The 8,787-nt window shown below is 48.2% G+C and overlaps 1 long non-coding RNA gene across 8 annotated transcripts in view; it reads right to left on the bottom strand.

Moving 5' to 3' along the window:
- Positions 1 to 467: 467 nt before the first annotated feature.
- LOC128853967 (uncharacterized) overlaps positions 468 to 8,787 on the bottom strand; it is a 64,337-nt gene continuing 56,017 nt past the window's right edge. For 6 of the 8 annotated variants that reach the window (XR_008452834.1, XR_008452836.1, XR_008452829.1 and 3 more), the window contains one exon: positions 468 to 3,856. This is a non-coding gene — a long non-coding RNA (uncharacterized LOC128853967). Of the gene's footprint in view, positions 3,857 to 4,894; positions 5,883 to 8,787 lie in introns of those variants that run through there. The other 2 variants (XR_008452831.1, XR_008452833.1) reach the window with 1 other exon arrangement.

Here is an 8,787-nt window from a genome sequence, read left to right as displayed (position 1 = left end):
CCATTCCTCCTTGTCCTGTCCCCTATCACTGGGGAGAAGAGCCCAGCTCCCTCCTCTCCACAACCCCTTTCAGGCAGTTGTAGAGAGCAATAAGGTCTCCCCTCAGCCTCCTCTTCTCCAGGCTAAACAACCCCAGCTCTCTCAGCCGCTCCTCGTCAGACGTTCTCCAGCCCCTCACCAGCTTTGTTGCTCTTCTCTGGACACGCTCCAGAGCCTCAACATCCTTCTTGTGGTGAGGGGTCCAGAACTGAACACAGTATTCGAGGTGTGGTCTCACCAGTGCCGAGTACAGAGGGAGAATCACCTCCCTGGACCTTCTGGTCACCCCATTTCTGATCCAAGCCAAGATGCCATTGGCCTTCTTGGCCCGCTGGGCACACTGCTGGCTCATGTTCAGTCGGCTGTCAACCAGCACCCCCAGGTCCTCCTCCTCCGTGCAGCTCTCCAGCCACTCTCCCCCAGTCTGTAGCTGCACAGGGTTGTGCCCCAAGTGCAGGACTCAGCATCTGGCCTTGTTCAGAAGCAGGAGATCACATAACGACCACAGAGAAATGGCTTTGCCTACGGCAGAGCTCTCCAAGGCCAGATTAACCCTGGAGTACTGGATACTGCTAAATAGCTGCTCCCAGAAACCACAGCCACCCCTTTCCCCACCTGTCCCACCAGCTGCAAGCCTGGGAAGTCAGCGATCTTCCTCTACTTACCTGTTCACGCTCAGCCACTTCCACACCCCTCTGCTGGAACAGGTTGGTCCCAACCTGGCATCAAAATTGCTATAAACCCTTTTTCCTCCAGTGCTGTTTATCAGGTCACAGGTGGCAATGCAAGGGAGAAGGCAACCCGGAACATCATCAGCCTGTCTTTAATTAGGAAGCATCCCAGTGCTACAGCACCCATCTCAGGGAGTTTTGGCCAATAAAATAAAAGAAAGCAAAATGGTGTTTGTTCTGAAGGGGTTTGCTGTACACTGAGTTTCTTTCCTACTAGGCAAGATGTTCTTCCTCTGGAGATTTTGAGAGAATATATGCTAATTCCTCTGAAAAGAAGTAACAGATGCAGCAGAGGGACAAAAATCTCTCCTCAACACCAGGTCTATTTGGTTGTCATGAGATGAACCTAACTTCAGAAGCTGCTTGGCACCAAGTTTGTCACCTGTGTGATGTTTTATTTAGAGACAGTTGGTAAGGCATCAAATATTGATGTGTAAATAAATACTGAAAAGATGTATATAATATCTGTGTTATGGAGTATTTACAGAGTTTTATGGAAGTGTGGAGACCAATCATCCAGCAAGCTAATTAGGTTGAAGCAGGGCAGAGTAATCACTGGTAATTACCTACCACATGCAGGGTTGGTTTCATTTCATCTCAGCTCTGATGTGTGCTCAGAGGAGCAGCCCATCCATACAGATATTCCTGGTCCTTCCTGAGGCCCTGAGCACCTCCCAGTCCCTGGTCAGGGCATCAGGGACACCAGTCACCTGAGGAGGAGCTGTGGTGACCTGTCCCGGGAGACACTATCTGTGTAAGTACCTGTTCTCCAGCCCATTGACCCACAGGAGGAGGTTTCCTGCCTGAGCAGGAGCTGAGCAGCTCTGAGCTCTCTCCAGCCTCCCAGGGATCCCTCTTAAAAGGGACATCTGCAATATCCCGTGAGCATTACAGGCTCCGTGTGGGGACAAGTAGGTCACTGAGACCCGAGAAGGCTGATGGCTTCTTAGGCTCCATATAGAGACAGCAGGAACGTGCTTGGGCTTCTGTCTCCTGTTACTGGCAGTGACACAGAAAATGCATCACTGCTTTCAGTACCATTACCCACGAGTGCTTTATTTGGTTTTGTTCTGGTTATGTGATGTTTTTCACCCATTTGAGGCATTTTTGCTGTAGAAGCCTTCACCACACGGGTGGGACGTCGTGGAGGGTGGGCATCTGGGGAGGCAATGATGAAAAATGTCTCAGGTGTGAGTCTACATTTTTCTTTGACCTCACTCAATGCGTCCATTCACGGAACCACAGAATGGTTTGGGTTAGAAGGGACCTTTAAAGATCATCTTGTGCTCTTCCGCCATGGGCAGAGGCATCGTGTAACCTTATTTCCTTCAGTGTTATGTTATGGTCAGAAATGACACACAGTGGTGCTGTTAGCTCCTGCTCACTGGCCTGTATATATATTTTCTGACAAATGGTGACTAAGAATGGAAAAGGTTTGTACCAGATCTCTAAATTCCTGCAACAGGAATTGCTTGGAAAATGGGGAAATACTTACCAGCACACAGTGACCACCATGAATGTGTCCAGCCTGTGATAACAAAAGGACCCTCCTGTAGTCTTCCTGCTCCTCACCTGGTGGAACTTCTTTCCCATGTGATGTGATGTACTTTGCTGCCCTAGTGACCCCCCCAGTTCCCTGACTCTGCCTCTGTGACCCACTGATCTTCAAGGACTGGAAACTACTGAAGCCTACTGCTGCTGAGGATGTTTCCAAATGATATTCTTGAGAAGTGGTATTCTGGAACTGGTCTTCTGGAGGGATATGCTTTGACAAGTTGCATGGAATTAACTTTCCAACAACGCAGTGAGGTCAAAGATTCACGTCCAATGGTCCCCTTGAGACAAGCTGTTTTTCAGGACTCCAGGAAAATTTCTGTTTCTTAGCACAAACCATGAAGCTGCAGATACCTTCCGTCCTTAGCTTTGAAAAATTGTCTACTTTATATAGAGAGAACTTCTACATCAAACCTACAGAAATGCTGTTGTGAAGGAACAGCTGGAGGTCTTCAGTTCTGTCTGCCACTTCAAACACATTTATTGCCCATGTTGGTCAGGTCAGTCATGGCTTTGACTAACCAAGCTTTGTGGATGGAGGCTCCACGATCTCTCTGGGCAACCTATGCCATTTCTGCATTACCCAATAGTGAAGAATTTTCCTGATGTCCTAACTGGAGACTTTCAAGCAGCAACTTGTGGTCATTGCCCCCTGTTACATTGTCTGCTAATCATGAAAAAATCTTGGTGCATTATCTTTGTAACTGCCGCTCATGTACATTAGCCTTTTTGTCCTCAGACTAACCATGCCCTCATGCTCTCTTCATAGCACAAGTTTTCTAGACCCTTGCCGATCTTGCTAGCCTTTTGCTGGATCCTCTCTCATGAGTTCACATCCCTTTTGATCTGGGGAGCCTTAAACTGGGCCAACCGTTTCAGATGAGGACTCACCATTGTCATGCAAAAGGGATGATGGTGTCCTACAATCAGCCAACCACACTTCTAGCATCACATGGTACTTGGTTTGTCCTCTTTGTGGTGAGAGCATTCATATCCATATAACTCCAAACCCTTTCTTCTTGGAGGGCAGTCTAGTCTAGGTAGAGGAGCAGAGGGGCCTGAGCATAGTTGCTAGGGGCAAAGATCGGGGACCACTAGACTACAGACCAACATTCCTTTTCCTGCTGCAAAACCTCCTGCCGTACAGGTATATTCTCGTGTTTCCAGTTCATGAGCTTGACAACCCTGAACACACGTGAGAGGGAGGTTCCCACTCGCCAACACAAGCAGCCTGTAGACATTTCCAGTTCCCTCTCCAGTCTGGCTGTTCTGCTGAGCTAAAAAAATGCCTCCTCCGTCCTCGTCTCTCGGCTAACCCCAGGGATCATGAGAAGAAAACACACATCTTAAGGGCTGGCAGAAAGGGAGGCAGCTTCCTGATCCCTGTCTCAAGAGGGGCTTATCTATTTTCAGCATAACTGAATCCTTTCTCCTCTTTGGGGGATAGAGTCTGTATCCAGTGACGGCCTTCAGTCTGCCTCTTCTCTTTTAACTGTGCTGTGGTTTGCTTCTGATCCCAGTGAAGTGCAGCCCTGCAGAGACAGAAGCAGAATAGACAGAAAAAATTAATGGCTGTCGGGAAATGCATTCTTCTTTTCACATTGAGGCACTTAAATTTCTTTCAATAAATCCTTTCCTGGACAGGTTTCTCCTTGGCTGCACCGGGATTCAGGAAACAGGGCAGACTTTTCCCTGATGTAATTTACTGGGATCTACGGAGTTAAACTACAGCATCACCTGAATCATCTGCTTCAGATTAGAGGCTGCTTCTTCGTAAGAAGCCACTATGCTGTGCCCTGTGATACCTGGGTGGGACAGATGAGCTTTATAAATTAAAACAAATCCAAAGCAGGTGCTCCGTAGATTAGGATTCTTTTCAGGGATGCTTATGCGAGCTGACCAAACACTTCACCTTTCGTCTTACAAGCTTTATGTCATACGCTAAAGCGCTGAACGCTGGGTAGTTCTCCCAAGGTTTTTTGCATTTTCTCCTCCCTCCTCTTCCAGCCTCCACAAATTTACCCCAATTACCAGATGCCTTTTCCCTGTAGACACGCACTAAGAGTTCATACAGAATGGTTTGGGTTAGAAGGGACCTTTAAGATCATTTAGTTCCAACCACTCTGCCACGGGCAGGGACACATTCCACTGGATCAGGCTGCTTAAAACCCCAACCAGCCTGGCCTTGAACACCTCCAGGGTTCCAGTGCCTCACCACCCTCATAGTGTAGAAATTCTTCCTTATATCTAATATAAATCTACTCTCTTTTGGCTTAAAAAAACCTTTTTACCCCTTTTCCTATCCCTATACTCCCTGATAAAGAGTCTCTCCCCATCTTTCCTGTAGGTCCCCGCGCTACCTGTGCTCACAACGCCTGCTGTTACAGCTGCCGTTGCCTTAGCTCATAATTTCCTTCAAAAGATACTGTAAAAACATCTACTGAAAACACTGAACGAGAAAATTTTGTTTTCCATGTTTTATTTAGTTAATGCAAAAGGGGGGTGGGAAAGGAATGGATCTGAATTTAGATTTTTCAAGTGAAAGTAGTCAATGTTTTAACATCGGAATTGCTATAATATTCGATATTGCTTTTCCACTTGAATGGCGCTGGACTGTTTAATGCTGAACACACTCAGGCCCTTTCATCCCCGCTGGTCTAAGCCACTAGGATTATTTTTGTATTACTGCACAGCTGACAGAAAAGTAAGCAGACACACTCGGTGTCATCTATAAATGCTGCTCCGTGGTGGAGGCAGTATTGTTTAATGTAAAGTATGTAAGTTTTAGCTGAACTCAGTATGCAAATTGTTCTTAGCACAAGGACTGTGTCTCCACATACGACATTGAGGAGAATGTTGCTAGACTTGGGTAATGGTTCAGACTCTTGATTGATGAATATCAAGTGCCTTTCAGGGATTTCACTCCAAGATGCCAAGCAAAGCCCACATAGCCATGAGTCACATTATGCTAACTTTGGTGTTTGTACGGCTACTGAGGTACTAATACCGAGCTGTTAATGTAGAAATAGGTCAACACTTCTGATGAGCATAGAAATTCAAATTAGGGATCCAAAGTAAAAATAGCTTCTTCTCCTCTGGATTTAAACCAGCGTATACATTCACAATGTGGATTTGGATATGCCCACAGAAATCCTTGGCCAAAGGAGGACCTCTTCCAATAGTCGATGCAGGGTTAGGTGGGACAGTGTGTTCTGCAGCGTTCTACACCCTGGGCAATCATGCAGCATTCACAGTCTTCCTTGCAGGATGTAACTGTCGGTGGTTTTCTGAGTTCTCAAGTGTAAATCCTGTGTCCTTCCTCTGTATGCAGGACTGCTTTCCCTCCCAAGGAGATGACCACAGACATAGCACGCCTGGACTGTCAGAGCCCAAGGTCTGCAGTCTCAGACCAAGGAGAAGAGATTGGCAGAAAGTTTCTTCCTTGTTGACCCTGGGGATGGGGAAACTGCTCCTTCCCATATCAGTGGAATAGCTCTACAGCTGCCATTTCCTCGTGTCAAGGAATGTGATGATTCTTTCTGGTGACAGGAAAGCTGCCTGATTCACAGTTTCAAGATAACGATATTAGCTCTTTTACTGAATGGGGTCACAAGCTCCTACCTCTCAACCTTCAGGATGCCTGGTTCCACATGGCTGAACAGCTGGAATGTAGCCTGGCAGAAAAGGACCTGAGAGTCCTGGTGGACACAAAGTTGAACATGAGCCAGCAGCATTCCCTTGACGCTAAGAAGGTGAGCAGTGTCCTGGGCTGCGTTGGGAGGAGTGTTGCCTGCAGGCCGAGGGAGGTGATCCTTCCCGTTCACTCAGCACTGGTGAGGCCACACCCGGAGTGCTGGGTCCAATTCCAGGCTTCCCAGTATATCAGAGAAATAGAGCTACTGGAGAGGGTCCAGCAAAGGGCCATTAGGATGCCTGAGGGACTGGAGCATCTCTTCTATAAGGAAAGGCTGAGAGCGCAGGGACTGTTCAGCCTGGAGAAGAGAAGGCTCAGGGGGATCTCAACAAATACCTGAGAGGAGGATGCACAGAGGATGCAGCCAGGCTCCTGTCAGTGGTGCCCAGTTGACAGGACCAGAGGCAATGGGCACAAACTGGCACAGAGGAGTTTCCCTCTGAACACCACAAAACACTTTTTCAGTGTGACAGAGCACTGGCACATTTTCCAGGAGCCATCATGGAGTCCCCATCCCTGGAGATATTCACAAGCCATCGGGGTAAAAGCTTCTCCTGCATCGCTGTGTCCTGCTTCACAACCCTTTTCTGCGATCTGGACCAATTTTAGAAAAAGACTATGGGTTTCTAACAGTAGCTTATAGGGACCTACTGACACTAAGTTGAATCCCCAAAGCACTGCTGAGTGACTGACCACACTTGGAGACACTTCAACTTACTGGACACTTCCCTTCCAATCTTGACCTTCCCTCAGCTGACTGCATGCCCAGCGCCGCCTGGCTGGGTGCTTTGTGCCCATCACACAGCTGGGTCCCCATCCTAGACAGCACCACAGCAAAAACCCAGAACAGCTCTACTGAGAAAACTGGCTTTGTCATTGACCACTGGGAAGATAAAGATTTTTAGCCTCCAGCCTGAGGAGAGAAGCCCTCCAGCTCTCACACCATGAGAGAGGTCTTAGACATCGCTTACTCTTCTTGCCTGCTCTTCTAAACCCTGGGCTCTGAGCTGCCAAGACCTTTCTATCCCCTCCTCAGTCAGGACCGGTAGCCACTGGGCTAAGGGCACCTCAGGACCCTGGGGATTCGGGTGCAAGAGCCCCTCTGAGCAACGCCTGCTGGCCCCATGCTGGGGAGCGCAGTTGTGTTCCGTGTCCTGCTGGTGGGAGATGCCCCTGCCAGGGCAGCTCGGTGCCTGCTTCCCAGGGACTCAGATGCAGCCCTGCACCCACCATTTCCCACTGTCTCTGGGCTCTTCCTGGGCAGGATGTTTCTATCAGCTTCCCTGTGCCCTGCGCGCAGATGGCAGCAGGGAGCTCTGGATTTGGGCTCCACTAAAATGGCATTAGAGTGCTGCAGCCCTCCTTGGAACGGGCTTTACAAGCACAGGACGTTGCCTGATGCTGGATGTTACATCAGATCCAGGCACCATTCTTCTAACTGCCCACATGTTCTCAACTGAGCAATTTTAATAACCAAAATGCCAATGACGAGGGGAAGAATGTGTTTAAATCTGACAGAATGTAAAACAGCTGGCATGGCAGCGCCCTCTTCCTAAAACTAGATCATTCTCTCTCCAGGACTACCAGCAAATCCACCTTCCCACTGCTCTAACAGCATCGTACAGGCATGCCTGCCACCCCAAATATCTGGTAAAGGTATCACTGCGCTTTTTTGAACTGTGCTAATGTGTAAGTGTGCAAGATATTTGTGATGAAATGGAAGTGCTGGACTGAGGATGTTATCGCATGCAGAGCATCTGGGGCTGCACATTGAGGTGATGTGTTTGGGGGTACGTCCAATTATTGGTATAGGTATGGCTGACCAGAGGATAATTCTATCAGTTGTAGGTAGTTAAAAAACTGTGGGGTCATTCCTAGGGTTGTAGGTGTAGGAACACCTGGATAAGGTAAGAAGTTGCCAGCAAATGAAGGGAGCATCTCTTGCTCGCTGGCACTGACCTGCAGATCAGAACTCTCAACAGGTGTGAACCTGCCCTACAAAACTAGGTGGTGGCACTGGGTCACAACAATGGTTTTTGGAGAATCATCCCACTTGTTTGCAGCCTGAAGAGCATACAGAGAGGCACACGTGCACACGCCTCTGTGTGTGTGCGCGCGCACCCACGCTCTCTTCCTGGTATCCCTGAAGCTGCCTCACATCTCTGTCAGAGGCAGCAGTTTAAAAGCCCAGGTAGAACCCAGCCTCTCACTCCTGGGTGTTTGACCAACCATCCTGCTGTGCCTGGAGCCCTCGTGAACGGTTACACACCTGCACTTCTGCTTTCAGGATTTCACCATTACAAATGCCAAAAGCTTTTAATAATGCTAATTTATCTTTTCACATCCTGGTTTATCTATTGTACAGCTGGGATATCTGCAGCGCAGACATACCAAGCAATCCACCCTGGGTCATACAGTGAGTCGGTGGGAAAGCCAGCAATAGAATCCATAAGTCCTGCATCCAAGTTCTCTAAGTGCCTTGACTAGTCCAGATTCCCTCCTTAACACCCTTGTCAAATTGTTTTTAGGAGATGTATTCATATAGTCAGTAAGACATCAAAATCTTCTAATTATATCTAGTCATGTCAAATGACAATTATGCCCTTAGTTCAGTTTGCCAGACAATGCTTTACCAAAGAAGGTTTGCCAAAAATGTTTTGACCGAAGAAAGAGTAGGCATCTGTAGCATCTGCAGAGTGGATCGTATAAAACACCCTGCGACGAGGCTGCCCTGTCTCCACGGGAAGCTCGAAGGTGAGTGCCTGGGGT

This window comes from Cuculus canorus, chromosome 18 (assembly GCF_017976375.1).
Source record: "Cuculus canorus isolate bCucCan1 chromosome 18, bCucCan1.pri, whole genome shotgun sequence".
Taxonomy (NCBI): domain Eukaryota; kingdom Metazoa; phylum Chordata; class Aves; order Cuculiformes; family Cuculidae; genus Cuculus; species Cuculus canorus.
Note: the sequence above shows the minus strand (reverse complement) of the source record. Positions and strands in the feature narration are given on the sequence as shown.